Genomic DNA, 12,255 nt, shown 5'->3' on the forward strand with positions numbered 1-12,255 from the left:
CATTTTTGTTTATTTAGTTTTTATATGTGGTGCTGGGGACCGAACCTAGTGCCTCACACATGCTAGGCAAGTGCTCTACTACTAAGCCACAACCCCAGCCCATGCTTATGCCTTTTCTTGAGATGTAGAACCCAGGCATCGGAATGCGGGCAGGTCTTATTTATTGCTTACTGATTTTGGAACCCCCAATACTCAGTGTGTGGCACACAATAGGATTTGTGTGCAAGTACCAAACTGAACAGCCCTGGCTCTTAACCTTTAGCTGTAGGTTCAAGAACATCTCTGAGTAATCCCCGCACTCCATCCTCAGCCAGAGCAGCACTGTGGTGCAAAGACTGTGTATGCACATTCTGCATTTTATAGCACCAGCTCTAATAGAGAGGCTGGAAAGCTTGCCCTGCTCATTTTTTCACAGTTTATTACGCGGAAAAACATAAACCTTCTGTTTTCCTGGGTTGTTAACTTGGCACCTCATTTCATGTATAGAACTTTAAAAGCATTAAAGACACTACTTCTGTAAGTTAATCAGCCATTTAAAGAGCACAAGCACTTTACAGTCTGAGGACTCTCAGAGCCCATCTTCTAGGAAGAATGACATTACAGGCCAGGTGCACAGAGAGACTTCTGAGCTGGGTGCCCAATCATTTAACCCTCAAAACAAGCTAATGAGGTTGGGAGAAGACTCACTTCAAAGACAATGAAGTTGAGACTCCAGGTCAAGCAACAAGTCCAAGGTAACAAGGCTAGTAAACAAGAGCCTAGTATCGCTGACCATAGTTGGGGATTTTACCCTTGGACTCCTTCTTACATTCACCCATTCATTTATTTCAATGGGCAAAATAAATGTTGTGTTTAGTGTATGACATGATGGAATGGCCAAATCAAGATAATTAACATAGGCATTTCTCATAGACTCTGTGTGTGTGTGTGTGTGTGTGTGTGTGTGTGTGTGTGTGTGTGTAGAAAACATTGAAAGGCCAAGGGGTTTTAAAGAACTCCATTCAGAATCTCAAAGGGAAAGAATTTTAAAGAAAATAATAATTTAGCAGAGCACTATGGCACACACCTATAATCCCAGGTACTTGAGACCTGAGGTAGGAGGATCTCAACTCTAAGGCCAACCAGAGCAACTTAGCAACACTCTGTCTTAAAATATGAAATAAAAAGAGCTGGGAGTGTACCTCAGTGTTAGAGCACCCCTGGGTTCCATCTCCAGTACTACAACAAAAAGAAAATGTTTTCCCACAAAGACTTGTCGGATGGGTCATGTTCTCTTTGCCGTCCCATGGAAGGCCAACCAGCAATCTCATGACGTTGTTGTTGCTCCTTCCTTTATTCAAATGCTTGTTCCAAGGCTCAAGTCCTCAGAACCTGGCTGAGGAGCTTTCTTTTAGGTGTTGTCCGGTGGCAGGTCTTCAGCTCTGCAGTATTCCTGAGCAAGTGTGAGGGTGAAGCAGGCGATTAAAGTGGCCCTCATGCTTTGGGCGAAACACAGTTGGCTCTAGAGATGCAGGACAGAGTTCAGTGTGGGTCTCCTGACAGCAAGGACAAGTTCCCAGGCAGGCCTGGAACCAGGCTGAAAGGGTCTGAAAACTGTGTGGCCACTTGCCAGCTTACCTGCACCGGCCTCCCCAAACCTGTCTCCCCGTCTGTAAAATCGGACCAGCACCGACCTTACAGCGTGCTCATAAGGATGTAAAGGAGGCAATGCATACCAGTCGTTCAGCGTCAGGGCTTAACAAATGGTGGCCATCATTATCCATCAAACCCACAAAGTTTTGAATAATAATAACCCCACTGATCCTATAGCTTCGAGAACATTCATCTGGATGCCTACCCTTTGGTACCTGCTGTATTCATTCAAGGGTAGGACAGTCTTACAATCCCCTGGGCTGAATGTGTTCCGGCAGTTAGCAGGGAGGTAGGCCCTCACAACAGCTGTGACAATAAAATATGCCATATTCAAGGCCTGGTCATGCCTAGTCTGCTGACTACTGCCCCCTCCAAAAGGTGTTTATTTTAAGATAAAGAGACAAATCTTTCTTTGAGAAGGGCCAACAAGTAAGGAGCCACGTCCCCAGCCATAGCCACACTGGCGCTGCATCCAAGAGCACTGGCTGCTTTTTTTATTGCAGTGTTTTGCAATTGAGTGGCTAACTCAGAGAATTTTTTCTTACCATGTATATTTCCCTTTCATTACACAAGAAATATATGTTCCTTAGAAAAACTAGAAATAGCTGACAAGTATAATCCATCCACAAATCATACACAATTCTACTTTCCAGAGCTAAATACTGTTAATATTTTTGGTGAGTATTCATTCAAATGTCATTGTATGTTTGTTTATTTTTTATTCAAATAGGATCATGTTATGCATACAATATAATAACATGGCTTATTAACTAAGTAATTCCATGAACATCTATGTCGACAAATGTACAGTGCAGTTTTCATCAAATGATGCATAGGATGCCATTTTTTTAAATAACCCGTATTTAAACAACTCTGTACTCTTGAACCCCTAAGTTGTTTCAAAGTCGTATTTTTGCTATTAGAAGCTATACTGTAATGAGGTTACTCAGGAAGATTGTATTTAAGAAAATAATAAGCAAGCACATGATCACATGATGGTCCAGTGGACAAGGACAAGCCTCCTAGGATGAAATGGAGCCCAAAGGACAAGAAAGAGTAACCCCAACACAGAAGGGAGACGCATGGTCACCAGGGCTGAAGGTGGTAGGAGTAAGGGAGTTTCCTTTTGCAAGATGAAAAAGTTCCAGAAAGCTCTACAACGTTGGGCTTATGGTTAATGGTACTGTACTATATGTAACTTAAAAATTTGTTAAGAAGTTAGATCTTTTATTACATATTTTTTAACCACAAAAGATTATATAAAATCTTTTAAAACCCAGCAACCAAAGAAGAAGAGCTAAAACCAAGAAGAGGGGCATGAACAGATGTTGGTGGAGAGGAGTGTCACAAAGGCTGCCGATCGCCACAGCAGTTACCATCATGCTAATAAATGGTCGCCCATGGAGCCAATTGGATGTTCTGCAAAATCCATACATGCAACTTCATAAAAATGTCTCACGAACCCTTGGGAATTTTCCCTCTACAAAACACAGTCACTGATGACCACTCTGTCACCCAATGGAGTTGTCACCCTATAGGCTGAAGTTGCCTCCTGGAAATGAGCAGATTCTGACTCCCTGGTCCAGGTCAGCAAACGCTGATGAGCACAGATGCTGTGTCTCATGAACAACAGCTTCCTCATCTGCTCTGAGAGACAGCCTGGGCACCGAGATGACCACGACCTGCACACTGTCCACAGCATGTGACTCAACTGCAGCAGCATTGGTCACAGATGGATCAGACCTTCCTGGTGGCCATCCACAAGCACACCCTGCAAGTGCTAAATGCAAGACCAAATCTGACTGCTGAATATGTTCTGTCTTATCATTGGCCTCATTTCTCTCTTTGGGGAGTTTTTATTTCTCCTTTGACATACTTGCTGTGATCATTAAAAATTACTAATTGGTTTAGTTACCCAATTTAATAATATTAAAACATACAATCTGAAAAATCCCTCCAAATGCACTCATGTACAAACATACAGCTGAGATTATTACTGTGAATTTAAACCTTTTAAAATTAACTTGTGTCTCTAACACTGTCACCAAGTCTGTGTAAGAGTGAATGCATTCACACAAGACAGAATCCCATTCTGCAGGAGGCAAGTTTTCTAGGTTTCCTGGCTGGACTCCAGGATGGTGACTACAAATGTCATTGACCAGCTCATCCCTGGGTTTCCCCAGGACTTTGGTTTTAGCACTGTAAGTCTTTTGTCTTGTGAAACCCCTCAGTCCCAGGCCAACTAGGATGGCCAGTAGTTCACCATGTACTTAGTACCAGTTTGTTTAGGTGCCTCTTTCTACCAAACTCTGCCTGGAGGCCTTGTTTTCATTCTGACTTCATAAATCATGGGTTGTGAATGAACCCCTGCCTCAGAAGGGATTGCATGCTTGCTATCATTTGGACCCGGAATGTTCCCCAAAGATCCATGTGTAAAGACTTGGTCCTCTACCCGGTGCTATCAGGAGGTCTAAGACCTTCATGAAGTGGGGACAAATGTGGTCATAGGTCACTGGGAGGCATTCCTCAGAGGTATTGTGGTTTGCTGGTCTCTCTCTCTCTCTCTCTCTCTCTCTCTCTCTCTCTCTCTCTCTCTCTCTCTCTCTCTCTCTCACACACACACACACACACACTCCTGCCATGAAGTGCTGCCTCACCACAGGTCCCAAAGCCACAGGGCTAAACACCTATAGACTACACCATCCAATACTGTGGGCTAAAATAAACTTTTCTCTTTTTAAGTTGACTATCTCAAGTATTTATTATAGTCACAGAAAGAAGACTGACACAATGCAGTTTGTTGATGATTGTTATTTACAACAAATTTTATACACACACATACATACATATATATACACACTTATAAACATATGATAAAACAAACAATAAAGAATGGCTTACTTCCATGGTGTTCTGGCATTACCACGGACCTGCTCAGTAACTGACAATTAAAGGAATGACTAGGGGATGTTTCTCTTCTCAGTCCAATCCACTACACAAGGTTGGCACTGCAGCTCATCCCTCTTCATTCATGCATTCGATATATTAATCAAGTGCCTACAAGGTGCCTGACACGTGCTCATCACAGGAAATACAACAGAAAACAAGAGACACATCTTGCCTTTGTGGGATTTACACAATAATGGAGTAGACTATTATTACTCAAATAATCTCAGAAATGAATGTATAATTATTAGTTTTGATGAGTGCAATGCAGAAGCCCAGGGTAGGGTACAGCAGGAGAAGCTCATCAGCTATGTCAGAGATAGTCTCTCCAAGGGACAAATATTTAGACTAGCCACAAGGATAAGCAGAAATGCAAGTTAAATAGAGTCACGCCCAACTCAAAAGCTAAAAAGTCAGACTTACCAAGTCTGACATGTTAGCAAAGATGGGGGCAGGGGGGACTCTGGCCTACTGCTGGGGGAGGGTGTCCCTAGATGCCTAATGTAATGTCTCTGAGTGCCACATCCTCCTTCTGCTCTGAACTGTGAGGCTTTGCAGTCTGTTAAGGTCTGTTTCCCAGCATCCCCTGCTCAGAGGTTTCCTGTTAGGTTCTCCCATGGAAGGTGCTGGTAAAGATCAGAATGCAGGAGCCAGAGGAAAGCTCTCTGCTGCTGGCTTTGACTGTGGGTGGCAGGTACTGATGAAGGTGGCCATGGAGGGGAGGGGAGCTGAAAGCTAGCAGATGAGTCAAGGTCGCACCTTGAAGCTCCTGTCCTGCTTGAGGTAGCACCTATTCAGGAATCCAGAGCCAGGTGCAGAAGCTGCCACAGAAGCAAGGTCAGGCCTGTGGGCTGAGTTAAAGGGAACTAATGGCTTCTGCTTTGAGGGGACCACTGTTTCCTCCCATTGCTTGTCCATTCTCACACCCTTCCATTTGCTCTTCCACCATGCCCAAAGCCTTTGAAGCCAATTCATGGTACTGAATCCCCTCTAACTGAAATACCTAAAGTGGTTTCGGTTTTCCTACCTAGGCTCTTGCTGGTTCAAACATTTTTTTCTTTTCTTTTCACAGGTTTTTATCTTGAAAAATGCCACACTGCACCTGACCCACAACATTCTGCTACATTTGCTTCCCCCCGCTCCACCTTTCCACTTTCTTCTCCTTTCCCTCTCTCCCTCTCTCTCTATCACCTCCTCTATCTTTTCTCTGCCCCTCTCTCCCTCTCCTTCTCCAAACACAGAGGCATTTGAAAACAAACTGTAGATAGCTTAGCACTTAATTCTAAACTACTATTAAGAAAGAATAAGGCAAGGACATTTTCGTGCATATCCAATACCATTTACATTTTTTAAGTTAACAATAATTTCACAGTACCATATCCAGTCCATATTCAAATTTCACCAATGGCCCAAATGCGTCTTTCATGGTTTCTTTTTTCCTAATCTAAGATTCATGCATTGTGTCTGATTGTTATGTTGGCTCAATCACTTTTGAAAACCATTTGGCATTATCTTGCAGAAATTCTTGTCCACGAGCACCAGGAGACATGTATAAAATGTCCATAGCAACATAGTTCTTAAGAGCAAGCCATGGAAACAGCCCATTTGGAGGAGTGGGGAGGGAATAGGAGGAGTCAAAGACGGTCTCTCTGGGTCTGGCTGGGGCAGCTGGTTGGGTAGAATAGATTTTTGCTGCCTGCTTTTTCTACGCATCCCACATGGTCCATTTGCTCTCTGGCTTCAAAGTGCTCCCAGTCACTATCTGCAGTGGCTCAGAATTCACTCTACCTGCTCTGTGCCTCCAAAACACTAAGAGTGGTTTTATTGTTCTAGTGATTTCAGTCTCTGTTTGCCCTTCAAAAAGCCAAGAAATGTGGTGGAGATAATAACCCCTCTGATGTCAAAGGGCTATTACCAGACTTCATGCCCCAGCCTCTGAGCATCCTCAGATGGTATGATGGCCTTTAATTCCAAGTGCAGCTTGAAAGAGTCCCCATGATGCAGGAGCCATTTTTCCTATGATTATGCCCTGTCCCCCACAAAATGCCCCTTGCTCCCCAATCCTGTCCCCTTCCCTCACTGCAGGGAGAGTTAAAAGCAGCCACCTGCTGTCCCCTGAGACTTAACCACTTTACCTTTCCCAGTCTCCTTACATGTGGGGGCTGCATCTGCAGTGGTGGGGTGCTTCTCAGTTCTTAGGTCCGCCCACTTGTCCACAGTAACACGAGCATGAATGTTGAAGCCATCTACTCCTGAATATCCTGGCTTATACTGCGTCACCCCCACAGGTCATTTTGTTCTTTAGTCTGATGAAGCCTGAAGGATCAACAGGGAAGAATAACATATGGATGGATGCTTTGCAAAGCCTGCCTAAGGAAATCAACCAGACCCCAGCTTTTCAAAGGGTATCCCAGCCATTGTCTTGTCTGACTTGATCACACTGTCAGTCCTTACACAGCATATGTGGTAACTGTCCTAATGAAGCCAGAGGCCAGCAATGGCACAATGTGCTCAAAAGTGACTTATAACTAAAAGACTCACTATAAAGGTAGGACCTGGCAAACTGTTTGGAATCATCCTTGACAGGCACTGATTCTTCTATGAGACATTATACCAAAATCCTGGTCAAGGCTTCCCAAGTATTTTGCAGTCTTGTCCTAGAAGCCTTTAGAAATTATCATTAACTTCTAATGACTCAAAGTGCTGCCAGTCTCATCTCAAACCTTTGAAGGAAGCAAAAAAAATCCCCCTCTGGCCCAGAAGTACAATGGAACCTCCCACTATTGCTATGCCCTGCACGTGTGATATCATGGAGGTGGCCCAAGAGTGACAGCTCTTCGCTGAGTAGGAGCTTCCCCTAGTGAAGGGAGAGGATGCCAAGGAGCACTGCTCTTCATGTGTGATTTCGTTCTTTTTTGTTACTTGAGTCACATATTGTTGAGGTCCTGCCTTTTAAGCTAAATCAGACAGCAGGTGATGAGCAGTCACATTCAGTTATTATTTTTGTCTCTCTCACTCTTTGTTTTAAAAAACAGAGACTTTATAAAAACCTCCAGTGCCTCTCAAAACTTCCTAAGTTATTTCCAAGAATTCATAGAATAAGTCTCATATATGCTAATGAAGGAATTTTTCCTGCTGTGGTCTCAATATTTGTGTCCCCTAAAATTTTCGTACTGGAATCCTAACATCCAAGGTCCTGGTATCAGAAGATAGACCTTTGGAAAGTAATTAGGGTGAGATAAATGCCCTTGTGAGAGATGCTTCTGAGTCACCGTGCTCAGAAGCATCCCAACACTGAACACCATGGTGAGGCTCTGAGGCAAAATCTGCCTTCCTTTGGAGAAAGTTCCCTCCTGAGAGTATATCAGGTCCCTTAAAAGACTGATCTCAACTGGGGCTGGGTGGTACAGTGCTTGCCTGGCATACATAAGACCCTAGATTCAATTCCTCAGCACTGCAAAAAGAAAAAGGAAGGAAGGAAGGAAGGAAGGAAGGAAGGAAGGAAGGAAGGAAGGAAGGAAGGAAAAGTGACCTCAGCTGACACATGCTACAATGTGGATGAACCTTGAGGACATGGTGCTAAGTGAAATAAGCCCGAACAAGAGGGCAGATGCTGTACGTTTTCAGTTATCTGAGGGACTTAGTCACATTTAGAGGTAGAAAATAGAATGGAGGTTGCTAGAGGCAGGGAAGACAGCTGAACAGGAAGTTATCATTATTATTTAATGGATTCAGAATTTTAATTTTACAATATGAAATGAGTGCTGGAGAAGCAGGTGGCAATGGTCACAGAGCAATGTGAATATACTTAATGCTCCTGAACTGTGCACTTAAAAATGGCTAAATGGTAAATTTCATATTATGTGTATTTAACCACAATTAAAGTTTAAATAAAATAGTAAATATACATAACAAAATGAGACCATAAAAGAAATTGGCCTCTGGCAGGCTACCCTATCTCCCCCAGGCCTCTGGATGCATCTGGATGGGTCTGCTTTCCGACTAGACAGACTGGAGTTAGGTCTTCAACAGAGCCTGGGCTCAAAGCAGGACTCACCATCACTGTAACAATGAATAAGTATTTTGTGACAGGGAGTTAATTTGGAATAAACCTACAGAGGGAGGGTTCCAGTGAGACTGAAGCTTACCTTCCATCTACAGCCTAGGTAAATTATAGGGGAAGGAGGGATCAGGGAATTTTTGTGGTTTGGCCATTTCTAGGGAATTGTCAGGGAAGGATTCTTGTGGTCTTCACCATCATTCTTCGTTGTGGTCGCTGTTCCACATTGAGCAAGATTTCACATTGCTTCTCAAGATTTCATCCCAGGTAACAATTTTCATTATAGGGTGTTGTCTGGGGTTTAGGTGGAGCTGACCATTGTTATGGGTCAGAGTGACCTTGGGATGACTGTTGTTCCAAGATGAAGAATATGTCTCAAAATGATGTTGCCTACCTACGTCACTTCTCCCCCACAGAGGGATCCACTGATACCAAGTTCAAAGCAAGGGCATGAGTACTGATAGATAGAGTCCATGGCAAGGGCATATGCAGGGGAGAGATGGTAATAATGAAATCAGAATTGCTCACAGGCACCTGGTATAGGTGAGTGCTTATGGCCACATCATTACAAATCATTCTTGCAAATAAATATTACTAAGTTTGCATACGTAGATGAAATGCAGAAATTCTATGAGTCTAAAACGAGAAAACAAGTTTTAGAAACAAGTCTTCAAGCTGATTCTGTGTACTGCTGCTAGACTTTACTTAGTAGAGAGATCCAAATGTTATAGTATTCAAATGCTGGAGTCTCTCAGTATGTGGATAGTCTCTATAGATTATACTTTCTTATAAATATTTTATCAGAAAAAATGCAAAGAAGTCAAGGGGTCCAATATTAGTGCTATTTAGTAATTTTTTTACAAAATAATCAGACATTAAATTTTAACATTTGCGATTTTAAAGAAGGCACCTGTGAGTTTTTACTTAAGGGTTCAATACGTTCCATTCAAGGACCTCCTTTATTAAGAGATGGTCTCATGGGTAACAACATGGAATCTGCTAGAAGAGGACACATTGTTTGTGACAATGGTGTTTGTGACAGAAAAAGAAATAACCTCATTTGTCTTCTACATATATTTGCTCATAAAAGGTAAAATAAAATTATTTAGCACTACAGACAAGACCTCTTGAGTCCATATCAATCTGGAAATTCTATTGATGTCTACTATAGTTTATCATGAATTTATTGCCCCTCCCTCACTACAAATAATTTAAGAACTGATTAAATGCTCTATGGTAAGTATTAAAGAATAATACTTGTCTATATGCTCTTATTTAAGTTTATTGCCATCTTTCCAGTCAGTGTAAAACATCTATAATGGGTAAAGTCTTTTCTTAGCCTGGATTCCCTACAAAGCAGAGCCTGAGGCAAGGATTGAGTCCTGATGCTCTACTGGGCAGTCCCAGAGCAGTACAAGTGAGTGAAAGGGCCAGGAGGAGTGGGAAGCCACGCTGGACCAAGGCTACAGCACCTGCCGCTCTTCACAGCAAGTTGTGAAGACACAGAGCTGACAATTTGGTGGACATAGGGGCCACACATCTCTTATCAGACTATATACAGAAACTGTGGCATGGGACCAGCCATGGTAGGAAGCAAGGACTGGGAACTTATCTACCTGGCTCTTTCCATCTCTGTTTCCACTGGTCAAAGTCTGCCCTTGGAGACTTACCTCCTCTGCCTTTTGGAGTGTCATCTGGCTCCTTTGGCTGTGACTCTGCAAATGAAGTACCACATCCCACCACAAGGCATCTCAGTCAAGACCTAAAGGAAAGGAGAGACCAGAAACTCAGGGAAGGAAACGTTTTTCTGACTGCACAGCAAGCCCTGTGACTGGCCAAAAATGTCTCACATAAATATCAAACATTGTTGTGATGGGCATTATGGGCCAAATTGTGCTCACCCTCAAAGTTTCTGCCTTGACATCCTAACACCCAGAACCTCAGAAGGTGACTGTATTTGGAGATGCAGCCTTAAAGAGGTGATTAAGGTAAAGTGAGATCATATGGGTTTCCCTCATTCCATGTGACCAGTGTTGTGGAAGAACAGATTGGGACACAGACACAGGAGGACAACCACATGAGGATAGAGGGGGAAGACACCATCTACACACCAAGGAGAGAGGCCTCAGAGGAATCAGCCCTGCTGACACCTTGATCTCAGAACAGAAAGAAAATAAGGTTCTATTGTTTACAGCACAAAGCTGTGGGACTCCTTCAGCAGCCCTAGTAAACTAGTCCACAGGGGTGGAGCAGAAATCAACCAGATTCTGCCCTGATTTTCAAGTCTGTCACTCATTTACATTCCCTTGAGGTCAATTCCTAGAGCAGCTGTATTATTAACTCTCTGAAGGTAGCAGAATGAATGGGCCTTCTTAATTTTTTTAATCAAAATGAGAGCCTCCAATAAAGCATGAGATGTTTTTGCTAGTAGAATGAAGAAACATATTCAAATAGGCACTATATGTTTTAATGAATAATTTATGTATTGCACTGGTATTAGCTCTGCAATTATCTTACCACCACTTGCTGGGACCTAGCAACAATTATTAATATATTAGTACACTGATTATCAGATTGCAGAATGACTTCAATCAAGTAAATAAAAGAAATGAAAAAATAATAAAAGTTATAATGTGTTCTGCAAACAAACTGAAATATGTAGGATCCACAGTGAAGCCTGATGCAAAAAGGAAAAAAAAAAACCCCAACAACTAGAAAAGAAAAATTGGCTGAAATGCCAGACATTTACATGAATATCGACTTTATACAATTATTGGTTTATTCTGTTCAGTTGTTGCTTTGGGGATCAAAAAAATCATGTGAATTGAATAAAATACATTTAAAATGATCAAAGATGGGAGACCAAGGGAGGAACCAAAAGAACAAGAAAACAGCAAACCAAAGCACTGTTCTGTGTTTTTCGGTTTAGCAGAGGATTTAGTAGTGCCCCATGAAGCCTATTTAATTAAGCTCATTTACATGATAACAAGATAAATAAGTATTGTTCTGAGCTGTTATTTGTTCTCCCCTTTCCTTGTCCTTTGGCTGCCTCTTCTTTTGGAAGGTCCTGGTGTTTCTCTCAGCCTCCTGTTTTACATCCTCTTCCTGGCATCATTGTGCCTGCATTTGGACAAGCTATTCTCAATCCTATCTACATTTATTTGCGGGCCTTTGTAGGAGGCCCCTGTAGTGAGTGGGCAGAGGGAAGATAAACAGCTAGTCCTGTCCTCAGGTAGTTCCTAACTAGAATGAACATGCCCTCAGAGGGGAGCGCCAAATCTCTTCCCAGACTGGCAGAACTGCCCACAGTGTACTGGACAGGACCTAAGATGTGAAGTCTTTTGACCCCCTGTTCCCAAGATCTTCTCCCCCAACCCCAGCACATAAGGCTGCCCTTCAACAATAAAAAGGATAGTGTGATACATTCATACAGCAGAATATTATAAAGTACTAAGAATAAACTATCTACAACTATGCTCAACAATATGGATGAATCTCTCTCACACAAGTTGAATGAAAAAAGCCAGATGGGAAGAGTGCACTCCGCGGGATTCTTGTGCAATGGATGCACAGGATGGGTACAAGTCAGGAAAGCAGGGACTTGTGGGGGCTGGGCT

The 12,255-nt window shown here is 42.7% G+C and overlaps 1 long non-coding RNA gene across 1 annotated transcript; it reads right to left on the reverse strand.

Annotated features, from left to right (window-relative positions):
* Positions 1-4,427: 4,427 nt before the first annotated feature.
* LOC144370570 (uncharacterized) lies at positions 4,428-10,400 on the reverse strand. The gene is made up of 2 exons (XR_013430484.1): positions 10,309-10,400; positions 4,428-6,894 (listed from the first exon to the last, which is right to left on the reverse strand). It is a non-coding gene; the product is annotated as an uncharacterized LOC144370570 (long non-coding RNA).
* Between the last annotated feature and the right edge of the window lie 1,855 nt (positions 10,401-12,255).

Source organism: Ictidomys tridecemlineatus, chromosome 14 (genome assembly GCF_052094955.1).
Source record: "Ictidomys tridecemlineatus isolate mIctTri1 chromosome 14, mIctTri1.hap1, whole genome shotgun sequence".
In the NCBI taxonomy this organism is placed as follows: Eukaryota; Metazoa; Chordata; class Mammalia; order Rodentia; family Sciuridae; genus Ictidomys; species Ictidomys tridecemlineatus.